At 41.8% G+C, this 13,909-nt stretch overlaps 1 protein-coding gene across 1 annotated transcript in view; it reads right to left on the reverse strand.

The window, feature by feature from the left end:
• sema5ba (sema domain, seven thrombospondin repeats (type 1 and type 1-like), transmembrane domain (TM) and short cytoplasmic domain, (semaphorin) 5Ba) overlaps positions 1-13,909 on the reverse strand; it is a 216,325-nt gene that overhangs the window by 171,676 nt on the left and 30,740 nt on the right. Inside the window, exon 2 of the mRNA XM_088010933.1 lies at positions 4,410-4,477. The gene's annotated coding sequence lies outside the window, so the exon portion shown is untranslated. The remainder of the gene's footprint in view (positions 1-4,409; positions 4,478-13,909) is intronic.

A 13,909-nucleotide genomic window follows, 5' to 3' on the forward strand; every position in this document is an offset into this window, starting at 1 on the left:
TCGGTGGGATCTGTGATTTTGGCCGATTAAACTCGATATGAAGCCAACCCCTGCCCCATAAATCCAGCCTTAACAACTTCTACTCATATCACCATCGCTGCAGTCACCATCTCGTCTCCCCTGCCCCAGTGTAATGTCAATGAGTCTTGTGTGAGCGAGGCCAAGGTTCTGCCAGTGCCCCCCCGCCCCGCCGCTCCCTGTTTGTGAGCTGAATGAGCCGTGGCTCGGCCACGTTTGAGGAGCCCTAATGTGCCATGGCTGGGCCACAAAGGCAGCATGACGATCTGCCAGGCATAATGACGCTTCCTTAATTTGGCCTCAGAGGCCAAAACCAGAATGCTCTAAAGAGAATCCCATTCCAGGGATGAGTATCCTTCCTCTCCATCCATTTTTTTTTTCTGATTGGTCTCTCCGTCCACCAACACTCTCTCTCTCTCTTTCTCTCCCTCTTTCTCATTGGCCTGGAAGAGGCTTGTTTTCTTCCGGCTTATTGTCATCCCAAGCTAAACATCAACAACAGTGTAGGCGAATGAGAACGAGGTGCCCACGTCGTCGGGAGCTCCTGATCTCCTCCCAGAGGAGCAGAGGGAGCTAACACAAACAGAGTGGAGCTTTTTTTCTTTCAAAGCGGCCAGACAGAGAGAGAGAGAGAGAGAGAGAGGATGAAACGCTCTGCTCCACTGACACATATAAGATGAAGAAATTTTAGACCACAAATTGAGTTGAGTGGAGGAAGGACAGCGCTGAGCAGTGAGGGGAAAACAATGGGAAGTTCGCAAATACCAGAGTTGGCAAACAAAACAAAAAAAATGCTTGTGCGGCTCAAAGTGGACAGACCGGAAACAAAAAACAGGAAGTGGACGATAGCTAGAGCTGGGCATTCTGGGTAAACAGAACCAAAACAAACGTACGAGTCTAACGCTAACACAAGTAATGTCTGGCGGTGTTTTGCCAAAGACAAAAGAGAAATACTACAATTGTTTAAAAAAAAAAAAAAAGAAGGAAGTTGCGCTCAGCGTCTTCTTCTGGGGTTTTCGTCTCGTTTGCTTCAGCGGTTCTTGGTGCAGAGCCACCACAGGCGAGAGGACGAAAAGGCTTCTCAAAGGATTTGATTCGTCTGACAGCGCAGTGAGAAAGTGATCCGCACAAACAAACCTGGCAGCTGCGATACCCAGAACAACCACGTCTACCGGACTATCAGGCTGTGAAAACATCTCAAACAGAATCTCAATCTGACTCTCATGTATACTTTACAAAACACCAAACCGTCACTATTTCTTCTGAGCCAATCAGACGTAGATTTGCTGGCGTACTTTGATAATTCAAGTCTGCTTGAGCTCCAACTGAATGCCAAACATTTCCTTTAGGACTCTTTGCTAGAAAGTCAAATTCATGATTCCTTAGATTACGGTGAATCGTGTAGATCTTGTACGTAGAACCAGGAGGACAGGTGAGCTTATATACTGAGGGATATTTGGATATGACAAAGCAACCAGATGAGCTAATCAGAAGCAATGAGAGTGGCAGAGTGCAAGCAGGCAAAGTGAGATTAAGAGTCTATTTAACACAGGGCAGCTGAATCAAGACTCAAAGAATCTGCAAGTCAAGGGAAAAACAACGACACTGAACAGAACGCGAGAACAAACCAAAGAATCTGATATAGCAACACAATTTAAGCAAGAATAATTCACCAAATATGGCAAGACATCAAAAGCAATAATAATAAACACAAATACAAATCAAAATGAAAACCCAAACACTCAAGGATTGTGACACATGGATGCAATTTTATCCAAGTCTCTTTGCTTATAAAGCTGAATATTGAGCCAAGCAGTTATTCCAGGTTTTCTTTGTGTGCCACCCAGTGTGGCTTTTAGAAGAAGACAAAGAAGGAGAATTAATGTGTGACAAAGATAAAATGAAATAAAGTGAGACAAGAAATACATTTTTCACTGGACAAAAATGAGCTCAATTTTTTTTTTTTTGTTAATCAAACACATTTACCATTTCTCTAATATCTAGAGAATAAACTAGATCGAAATATTTAGTATTTTGTTAAAGAATTAACATTAATCTTGGATGAATGCCTTGCAGGCAGCAGACATCTGATCATCTTTAAAATAATGTCTGATTTTAACCCACCCATCAATGGATGAGCAAACCAGGTTTGGACTTTGTAAAACAGTTTTAATGTTAATATTTGTCCCATTTTCCTTCCTTTTTCTCATTTTTTATCATCTTTAAACCACAAATGTTGGGAAAATGTTTTGCCAACATTCACATAATCTTTTATACCCCATAATGACAGGAAGGGAAACGTGTGTGTTCATGTAAAAATCGTTGCAACGGTTTAAGTCCGGAGCAAACACTTATGTGTGATTAATGTTAACACTAAAAGATGCAAATGTCTGTTACTAATTAGCTGCCGATCAAAAAAGGTTAACTGGCTATTTCAGTCGTACGTTTTTGTCTTTCAAGGCACTTTGTAGAAATTACAAGGTGATTTCACAAAAATCTCTTCATCTGGCTTCATCATCACTGGGCAAAAGAAAAGAGGACGTTCACGACAAGCTTTGCATGAGCTCCTTTGATGAGAGAAGCGACATTAATCAAAGCATTTGGTCCCATTGCATATGCATTTATTGAAATTTTCCATTAAAAAAAAAAAAAACTTTAGAGGAGACGGTGTAAAAGACATTTCAGTGAAAATCCCCGTCTGTCTGAGCCATGTGATGCAGGCAGGAGAGACAGAAGAGCTTACCGCACCGGTCATTAAGTTTTACCGCAATAAAAGCAAAGAGCTGCACTTTTAAAAGAGAGCATGATTAACTGGGACCACACTGAAACACGCCTTGCACTAAGGGTTCGCTAATGTTAGCCTCCCGACTTAGCAGAGTGCTTTAAATGTAAACAGTGGGAGCATGAAATACATCTTCAGGTAGCGAGTGATATTAGACTTTATTTTAAATCAAAATAATAGATATTTTGATTTCATGCTATAAAAATACATCCCTGAAGATATTAATTTCATTTGGACAAAATTTATGGCAGCCTCTTGCCTCCCTAACTACATATTTGTCTTTTTCAGAAAAAGGAAGGACAGAAGACGCTGAAGAGTTATAATTATTATGACATCATTAAAATGAAATATGCTATTTGGCATATAATTTACTGCTTATGCTATTTTTATATCTAAAAAAAAAAGGGATAATTCCTTTAGAGGTCAGCGGATACCAATAATCATCTACAGTTTTTCACACAAAGGAAGGAAAACGATCTAATTATTGTTTGGTTAAACTTATTGGGGCCTTATTGTCCCTAAGAAAAAATCACCCTGCTACCTGCTACATTTCACCTGCTGACTACTCACAGCTACACCGCACAACCCCACTTTCTAAAAAAAAAAAATATCAAAGCAGCTGTTCAGATCTGATCAATTTAGGATAATTTGTCGTCTTTTTTACATATTGAGCACCTTCTGGACCGAAAACTGTTGCATGATTAAGGCCACACTCAAATCCACCGATGAGTTTTTCCTCGCTTTATTTACAGCTAAAATAACTCACTTTTATGGAGAGTGTAGGGTAGAGGAAGATCCATTGGTGCCCTAACATTGATCATCCCCCTCATGAAACTCGGCTGCATTCTTTTCTCATTTGCAAACAAAAAGTAAATGATCCTGTTACTACCAGGAAACTTTGATCCTCTGGTGCTGAGACAATTTTATTTTATTGTTTGTTTTTATTTTTTTGTGCAGCCAACATCAAGCAAACCAGCACTCAAATGTACAAATGTCGGCTCCAGTCTGTCCTGCTGGAGGTGATTTCGCAAGGTGAGTGCGCGCCCGCATCTCATGAATGATGATTTCACCGTCAAACGGGCTCAAGGCTGTCTGCAACTGGAGTGATTCACTGATTAACTCTCAAACAGACACGAGGACGCGCAAGCAGCAAAAACCCACACAGAGGATAAAGGAGGTAGCTGAGGGATAGAGAGATTGAGCAATCGACTTATAATTCAGTAGCCTGCGTGAAGCCCTTCTGCCCATACACTCAGCCTCCATCCATACAGTATCTTATTCTCCACGCTGCTTTTCAAATGACCCCATTCATTAAAAAAAGGGGGTTTTCACCAACTTGGATGGCCTACGACTACAAAGACCTCAGAGATTGGTGTGATTTGCATAAAAGAGAAGGAAAAACAGAATAATTTTCAACCCAAGTCCAGGGAGAAGTTTGGTGTTTACCAGCAAACTTTGGGGGGGGGGGGGGGAAGACAAGAAAAGAAGGAAAAAGTCAGCTGAATAGCAGAAAGAAACTGAAAGCAGAAAGTGCAAGGAAAGCGTTAAAAAGTAACGGGGGGTAGGAGGGGGGGAGGAATCTGAGTGCAAACAAGTAGAGCATACTCACCGGCTAAGCATCACTGGGGTGTGGGGTCTGGGGGCTGAGAGGGTCCGTCTGTCCTTTTCAGATTGATTCTGGAAGAAAGGAGAGAAAGAAGAGGGGTGAGTGGTGGTGGGGGGGGGAGTCTGAAGACTCACTCACTGCGCTGTGGCTGAGCGGAGCGCAAAGCCACAAAGAAGCTGGTGCTCTCGTAAACAAACCGCCAACTTTTCAATGGGGCAGGGAAGGCGGAGCAGGAACGCTCTTTACACTCAGCAGCCTGCTCCGGGTTGAGGGGGCTGCAGCGCTGGGGGTGGGGGGCGAGCGGGGCAGGGAGCAGCCAGTACATCAAGCCTAAAGGCCCGAGAGGATAATAACAAACCAGAAAGTTCAAAACCATTTATTAAAGCCTGTAAAAACGTAGGAGGCCTTGCGTTGCACCGAACTGTAGGGGAACAATGTGGATGTAAATGAGGTGAGCAGATGCCCCACTGTGTGTGTGTTTTGGTTTGTTTTTTTCTCTCTCTCCTGCAAACACAGATGCTAATATGGTGGAGTGCATATTAGCATTGGTTCCAAGCTTTTTGATCTCAATGCCACAGAGCAAATTGGAACAAATGGCCCTCGCTCGGTTTCTACGGCAACCTGAAGGAGCCGCTCAGACATGCGATCCCTCTTGTGCCATCGGCTGCCGCTGCGATATGGCTGCCGTTTCCCTAACCTCCACCAGGAAGAGTAAACGGGGACAAAAGGACGGATCGATTATTGTCGCCCCCCCCCCCGCTCTGGGTGAGGCTTGTGTCGGCTGCCGAGATGAGAGGCTGTGGCGCTGCTGAAGCTCAACGGCACGAAAGGAGTAATGAAAACCTGTGAAAGAAATTATAGCGCCGCCTGAAATCTTATCATTCAAAAACGGCAGTTAACCTACAAAGTCCTTAAAGGGTCTCTAGCACCAAACCTTTAACAGCCTCCATAAAACGAGGGATTCTTCGGAAAAACCTTGGCTAAACCGACATTGTCTCTTAAAACATTTTATTTCCCACACTTTAAATAAACTGGAACTACTTCATAAAAACCAACTTGACGCTTAAGGATTCAGCTCGTGTTATCGATCGCTGCCGCCCTGCTTGTTTTTATGAATATAAAATCCCATCAGACCTTAAAGGACAGAGTCGCTCTGAAACCTTCTCACAGTTTCATCGCATCCAAGCTAAAATTCTGCAGTTTATCATATCGCAAAGTGATAGAGTAGAATAGAAACTTTATTGTGATAGTCAAAAAGAGCTAAAAAAAAATGCAAAAAGGTTGGTTTGTGCACGTGTGTCCACATACATTCCTGTCAGGCACAGAGAATGTTTTTGACTGCAATAAGTCTGGTGAAATAAATGCATGGTTTCCAAAGTGTTTTGCAAATGAAAAATCTGAAATCTATTGTTTGCATATGTATCGTGCAATATAACACCAGACTGAGCCTTTTGAGCCATTTTTTTTGTGCTAATAGCTAAAGCTCATTCTTAAAGGAGAGCATCTGATGACATAAAATATCCTGTTTTGCCACAGATGCTCGTTTATGCTTACGTCTAATCTAAGACTACACCTTTATAGCAGATTACTTCTTGCTCTGCTCTAAGCTGTTGCTCTGTCTGTCTGGTGTTCTTTCCCTGCTGGACGTTGAACCTCGCCTCCAGTCTCATGTTATCTTATTCTGCCTCTGACAGGTTTTCTCCCAGGATCCTCTTGTTTTCAATCAATCAGTCAAGTTTATTCGTACGGCACATATTTCAGCAACAAGACACTTCAAAATGCTTTACATCTCTAAAAAAAACAACTACAAAACATCATACTGTCACCGATTGTGAAACCACTAACAAACATTACACTTTGTCAAGCGCCATCATCAAAATCAGCAGCAAACATCAAACATCAACACAACGTAATGCTGACGTTAATCACGGTGGTGTTTTTGTTCAGGGCAGTGTGTGGTACATAAACCTCTTAGACCTTCATAGAGTAGCTATATGTATGCAGACAATAAATCACATGCAGGTGGACTCTACCGGCTCGGTAAGAAACTTCTGCAGGCAGCTGGTTCCACTGGTTTTTCATTTCGGGGTAGCAAATGAAAACCTAGTATTAATTTCCTTCCACTTTCACAATTATCCACTATTTAGTTTTGGTCTGTCTCATAAAATCCCCCCCGACCCAAAAAAACCCAAAAAAAAAACATTAAGTTTGTGTACTAACATGAGAAAATGTTGGAAAAAAGTGAAGAAAACTGACTACTTTTGTATTTTTCACGTGTCAGCTGGGAAAGACAGGAAAACAAGGGACGCTCAGACGCAGCTGAGCGCTAATGGAAATCGTTCTCAATTAAACGTCCAGCTCACAGTTCTCCAGCCTGATGCCGAAGCACTTAACAGTCCACGGTTTACAAATGGAGTAAAGAGGATTTTCTCTGGAGTTAAGCTGAGAGTTTAGGGGTGAGTGGCGGGAAGTGACAACTTAGACAAAAAATAAAAAACAAAAAGAAACAGAAAAACAACATGCCTGTAATCGTCAGTGTCACTGTGACGTCAGGGTTTATCCTCTGCAACAAGCGTAATCTGACACACGCACACACACACACACACACCAGTTTTCTTTAATGACATGTGTAAGATTCCTCAACCTTGTTTCCATTCAAAGCGTTTTTTTCCTCTCCATACCTGACAGGGTTGTGACAGTATTTGCTTTACACTGATGGGTAACTAGGCAGAAGCTTTGGTGTCCTTGGGACAGAACGACAGGACTGTATAGTCCTCATTTCTCCATCTGTGACCGTGATGTGGAGCTGACTACTTCAGAGGAGGACAGGAGGGACATCAGAGGAGACAAAAATAAGAGCAACAAAGCTCTTATTTTGTATCATAAGCCTGGCGGGCCACCAGGTTTTACTTGTGCTCCCACCAGGCTAAGCATTGCTTATTTATTTAAATCTTTTTAAAATGTTTGCATTTTTTAAGACTTTATGGTTGGTGTTCAGGTATTAATCTTCAATCTTTCAATAACACATGATGATCAAGTGATATTCTCAAGTTTCCTGCTAACTTTAAACACTTTTTAACTCAAAAACACGACGGGCTGCTGAATGGATGACCTGGCACCCAACCACCACACTTAGCCAGTTTTCTGAGGGAAACCTTGACATAGACAAAGTTTTGTGAATATTTGTAATAGAAACGCAGCCACTGTTGTCTGATCCATCAACGATCTCTGACATCCAGAGTGTCTTTGCACATTATTACACAATTGTGTTGAATGTAGCGTTTGGTTCAAAAACCTTTTTTTTTTTTTTTTTTTTTTTTTTTTTTACCTATGTTTGGTTTTCAGTGGTTGCTTTCAAGATCAAGTTGTGCAACTCAAATCCTTAAAATTCCTCTCCAGATTCCGGGAAGAGAAGCAGCACACACTCCAATGAAGACCAAGGAGGAAGTAGGTGAAGAGGGAGAGCTATGAAACAACAGGAGTTCAGCTCACATAAAACACGCGTGCAGACTCAGAGGAACACACAAACGTTCACACGGTGCGCTCCAGCAGCCTCTCTTCGTGGGCTGCAGAGGAAACGTGTCTAATTAGCAGGAAATTATACAGCTCACAGCTTTCCAGCATGAGGCTGCAGCAGAGAACTGACGCTAAGCAAACTTTTTTTTTTTTACCATAAAGTCGAACACACAATACAAAAAGGACACAAAGGGAAGATAACTTTGACAAGTAGCTCGTAGAAGTCACATTAATTAGACAGTCCTGTCATGCAATCCGTTTGGGGCAGAATTTGTTGCATCATTTCTCAATCCAGTCAGTTTCTATATGAATTGCGACAGTGAAGTGGGTTAAGTCAGCCTAAATTAATCACTACCAGGAAAGCAGAGGCAGTCGGACATTTATCTATATTTGTAGGGAAAAGGAAAACACTTTATGTTGGAGGAGGGCGTGAGTCACCATCAAAAAGTCACAGATTTCTGTGGGAGGATGACAGATAATCTACAGGAACCAACAGGTCAAAAGGTAACCAAATACATTATCTAATGACCAGAAATGACTGGCTTTATACTCGACCTTCCTTGACTGGTCACTTAACTTTTCAAAACGTTTTTACAACCATCAGTCTCTCAGTCTTTGACACATTTCCTAACAATATCACTTCACTGAGGTTTGGAGACATTTCAGCAGCTTTTTTTTCTCTTTTAAATTCACGCATTTGAGAGTTGGCCGTGTCTTCGGATGTACAACATTTTGGCACACGGAGAAATTCAAAGGTAGACTCAATGGCTGGAGGGCACACAGGTCTGGTATAGCTGCAGTAAAACAAGCCCAAGTTATCACCCTTCACATTCCCTCCAAAAGTTCATGCAAGATGTTGATGCGCTGAGCACAGCGCGTTGCATTTCTTCTGTGCGAATTTCACGTTCTGGCCTGCGGCTGCTGAACTTTCTGGAAAGCTCACATGGTCAGAAAACTGGCAGCTGTCTTTAATATTGAGGACATTTTGGATTTTATGTTGTTTGGACATGAACTCGCAACCCCCTTACCAGATTGATGGGCGGCGGCTGTTGCTTCTCAAAGCGATTTGCTTTCCGTTTTTGGCATTTTGTTAACACATACTCGTCTGCTCCAGAGCAACTAAAAAAAAAACTGCTTTTATAGAGGCGCTCACACTTACTGATGATCAATTAAACAACAGCAGAACCAATTCTGGTACTTTCTGTCTGAATTCATATGAAAGCAGCAGGAGTTTGACTGTAACTGAGCATCACTTAAGGTAACTTAAGTCTTTTCTTTGAAGTGAATCAACTTTTCCATAAACATGATAGCTGGTGGCTCATTGCAATATGTGGGAGTAACAGCAGGAGCTCGTTTCACTGTGATTACATTTTTTTGTTTTGTCTTTTTTTTTATTACATCTTTCTCTGTGGACGCCTGCTTCACAGCTAGATGTTTCATAGTCTGAAGGGTAGTTATAATAGACTAGTAACTTGTTTCCTCCTGTTAAATAAATGTAAGACCTACAAGGACATTGCAGTGTTCACATCTAAAACCAATTAGTTCAGTCAGGTCAGATTGTGGTAATTACGCAGCACAAAACCCCTTAAGGGTCTCGTGTTGGAAAAAACCCCCCCACCAACCTCATGCTTGGGTTTTGCAAGAGAGAAAGCTATTTAAAAGAAAAAAAAAAAAGGAATAAGGTTGGGGAAAAAAACCCCTGAATTTTAGCACGCTGATATTATAATGAATCAAACCCAGGGAGATAGAGACGGTTACACTGGTTCAGTAATTTAACGCACCCAAAAAGACCCGTGGCTATGACCTCACGGAAGCGCACATCCACGTTTTGAAAAGGTCAACTCCCACACGCGAGACGGTTTAATTTGCAAAACCCGAAACCATGGCATCGCGTTGACAGGCGGAGTCATCCGTTACCTTTCTGCTCTCCGGGCAGCCCGGCTGGGTTTCCATCCCGGGTCTCATATGTCCCCCGACTCTCCATCGCAGCACTTGACACCTGTTTATATACGGCCTGACCTCCGACCCCCTCGCTCCCGGTTCTCAGGGATGGCTCTCGGGTGGCGGAGGTGGGAGGGAGGGGGGTCACCTGCGCGCCGCTACCGAGGGAGTGGTGACAATTTGCTAAAAGGCCGCGGTCCTGAGAGGAGAATGAAAGCGTCTCTAACGACGCGCTGAGCGGCCCACGCTTCCGCTCCTCCATGCCGTTGATGTGAATGCGTGTCCCCGCAATTCTGCTTTAATGAAAACAGAATACCAGATCTTGAGTTATGCTTATGCGTTTCCATCTGATTGCTCACTGGGCTTAAGTGGGGCTCTGTATTAATTAAGTGGCACCTCCATTAAAGAAGCCCCGGGCTCATAATACATCAATGTAAGCCGTAACACTACAAACTGCACGGCTAACCAAATAGAGATGATGGAGAGCTCGCCCCGGCTTCAAAATACATCCTACGTATGACATCAGCTTCAACGTGCTGGATGTAATCAGGACAGAGTGCAGCTGGGAAACCATTCGTCACTGACAGATCAGGTTCTTTTTTTATAAAAGTGAGGTTTTGTGACATTGTATTCAGTAGCTGCGTTTCCATTCACCAGGTAATTGTGCAGTTTACGGAAATAAATTAGCTTAATGGAAACCTGCCTATTTCGATTAAAACGAGTTTTTGCTCTAGCGTATTTCGCAAAACACTTTTTCCGCATCACGAGTCACGTGATCGACGACCTGGAAGTTACGACTGGTGGTAAACATCTAAAGTAGATTCTGACGGAGAAGGACGGTTTTTTTTAAGGACTTAAACGTATCGGTGTGTGATTTAATTTGCGTTTCTTATCTAATGGAAACACTGCAATTGTGAAACTGTGTTTTATTTTTACATTTGCTGAATATCAACAGTTTGGTGCATATTTGTAATGGAAACCCAGCTGGTGATAGTTCCTGTACCAGCAGTGGGGATCATATTGGGGATCAACATGAACTCAGAGCTGGTCGAGCTAAACTCGTTTTAGCGATTTAAGACGACTCAAACTCAAAATGTTCTCTGGTCAGCTATTGTGAGTTCAGTGGGATAATTTCCAAAAAAAAACACTAAGAAACCACAGGAAAGCACTGCCTTGGGTGACATCGCCAGTGTTGTTTGGCAAAAAAAAAACAAAAAAAAGAGTAGCGCATTTAAAAATAGTCTCTCATGAAAATGTAGATGGTTTATATACACCAGTGTAAAGTTGTGTCCTAAGAATCTGAATGTTTTGAGTTTGACTTGTTTTGAAAAATGATGTAAGAGCAGCTGTTAGCCCTCCAACACACGGATTTTGTTGAACTTTTGTACAAAGCCACGGTAAAACGGCATATCGCTCCTATAGCTATGGGAACTATGAGTGCTGACTTTATAGCGTCACACTTTAAAACATCAGATTTATCCCTTCAATGTGGCATTTCCTCAGTTTTATCAAGCTACATTGTACTACCGTGAAGACTTTCAAGGCTACAGCGTTTCTGACCCGAAAAGTCACAGAAAAACAACTTGCTTTGTGTGACAACTTCTCTCCCTGTGCATTTGTATCCTCCCCAGCTGTAATGCACATAAATACGGCTGCTGCTGGGATTCTTCATTAAATATTGACTTTTTGTTTTCCTCTGTAAAACTCCAGCATGACTTGGGCATTCGTCCTTATTTCCACTCTCGAAAACTAGATTAGAGGCCGCTACCTCGGAGGCTGAACGCAACGGCCTATTTTTTTCTTTTTCCAAGAGTGGTTCTGCTGATTGGAGTCTTGCTTTTCATATTTAGCCAATTATGTCTCTGTAATTAAGTTTCTTATATTGCTCAGTGAACAGAGTGTGATTTGTTGATCTTCAGATGTTGTCCTAAGGTCAGGAGACACCAGATTGAATTTAGTGCAGACAAAATGATTTTACAACTCTGTGTTGCCCCGTTAAAAACACTCAGCCGATGCTTTGACAACAATAAAGCTGTGATTTGTTTGGTGGGGGAAAAAAAAATCATCTTTAGATTTTTTTTCTAATTCACCGTTTCCCCACTGCTTACTGTTAGCAATGCTAGCCAGGCTAATAGCTAGCAAAAGATGTTGTAGAGAGCTCAAAATATCACCTCAATTATCTGTTTTTCATTCCTGTATCTTCTTATGTTTTACTTGTTTAAAAGAAATCAGAAATCCCAACAAGGAGCGTCAGGAGGCTTTACTTTTATCATCGCACTGCACGTCATTGTGCTTCATCTGATTCGTTCTGAGACACTCGAGCGCGCTGGTCTCCAACATTAAATGTTACTTTTTTTTACTCCACATTTCATTCGGCTCACTCCACGTGTGCACGCCTTAAGCCTTATTAGCAAAATGAAACAGACATGACTAGACTCCTTGTTGTGGTTTCAGTGAGTAACTGTATTCGTGCCAGTGTTTTAGCTCGATAATCAGACACCATATGCTCGCGAATAAATTTGCACAACGACAAAGTTGGCCTGCCGGGACCAGGAGTGACAAAAGAATAAAAAAACTGGAGCAGAACATCGGAGGGACGTGTTTAAAATGTTTAAAGACGCGTAATCGTCCATGCTTTGCTGGAGGAAAATGAATCCTGGCTTTTCATTTATTTTACTGTTTAAACATGAAAAACCTAATGGGCCAGTCAGACAAAAGAGTGCGCATCAGAGCAACTATTCCAGTTTGGAGATGAATTCACGTTTTGAGCCTAAATACAGCGTTTATTGAAGATAAAAAGGTGATACTTATTTGACAATATAACACAGTGGATTAATTATATCTGCATGGTTTATTCCTAGAATCTGAAGGCGAGACCCTCAGGGTGGACTTCTTCAACTAAAATCTCAAAAACATAATTTTTACCCTTAAACCGCCGTCAGGTTTGTGTTAGACTACTATTTATGGATTTATCAGAATATTTATCGGGAAATTGAGTTTGGTGGCAGCGTGTCGTTACCGACCTTTAGAAAATGTAAAGCGTTTTCAGTCAGAGCAACAATCCGATATAAAAGCAAAGTCGCATTTTTAAGCGGTTGTGAACCTGAATCCGAAGCTGATGAAACTACGCCTTCATCTGCAACGTGAAACAAGGCAGGACAAGACAAACGACACAAACGTATTGGACCGTCATACTTCCAAAACACTTCATATTCCTGCATCACATCTCAGCAGAGGGAAAAAGCTTTAACAGAACCAATGCAGCAAAAATAAAAATAAAAAATCCAGCTGAACTCCCAGAGTTAGTGGGTGGAAAAAAAAAACATACAGCAAAGCAGAGCTGAATGCTTCAATCACTTACACATTCATATATATATATATATATATATATATATATATATGTTATTGAGACGAAAGCGTTTGTTTCCTGCCACTTGAATATTTACACCAACACACACTAAATAAACTCCAAGGTGTGGGCTATGGATGCGCTAAAAGGATTAGCGCATTATTAATTAGGCCGTATGACAGCAGTTTGAGGGGTGGGGGGGAGATAAAATAAAAAATACCCCCACCAACATATCCCCCACTGGTCAGATGCCATAAACTGGAGAAGTGCACGGAGCTGAGCAGAGTACATGTAGGCATCAGTGCTATTGAGGAAGAAAGAAAGCTGGTGGGCGATGAGGAGGAGGAAACGAGAGGGATGAAAGGGAGACAGCAGCACTGCAGTTCCGAGTGAATCCAAAGAAAGGCACATCTTTTGGGAAAACTATCTGTGAAAACACATACAAAAAAAATAATAAAATTAAACTCGACTGTACAACAGGAAAGGGGGATCAGCTGCATTATGGCATTCAGCATGCCTTTCAGCTACTGCAGCTTCGTAGCTCATATGCTTTTATACCCTCCACTATGTAAATTAGAAGCAGAACATTAAGTAAAACGTCCCCATCATCCTAATGCATTATGTGCATTAGGCAAACACATTTTTTTTTCCTTTTTCTTTTTTTTCTAGCTTGCAGCACTAAAATAAACCGGGTAAA

The sequence above is a fragment of the Poecilia mexicana genome, unplaced genomic scaffold, assembly GCF_051168715.1.
Source record: "Poecilia mexicana isolate PSO_F unplaced genomic scaffold, ASM5116871v1 scaffold_2, whole genome shotgun sequence".
In the NCBI taxonomy this organism is placed as follows: domain Eukaryota; kingdom Metazoa; phylum Chordata; class Actinopteri; order Cyprinodontiformes; family Poeciliidae; genus Poecilia; species Poecilia mexicana.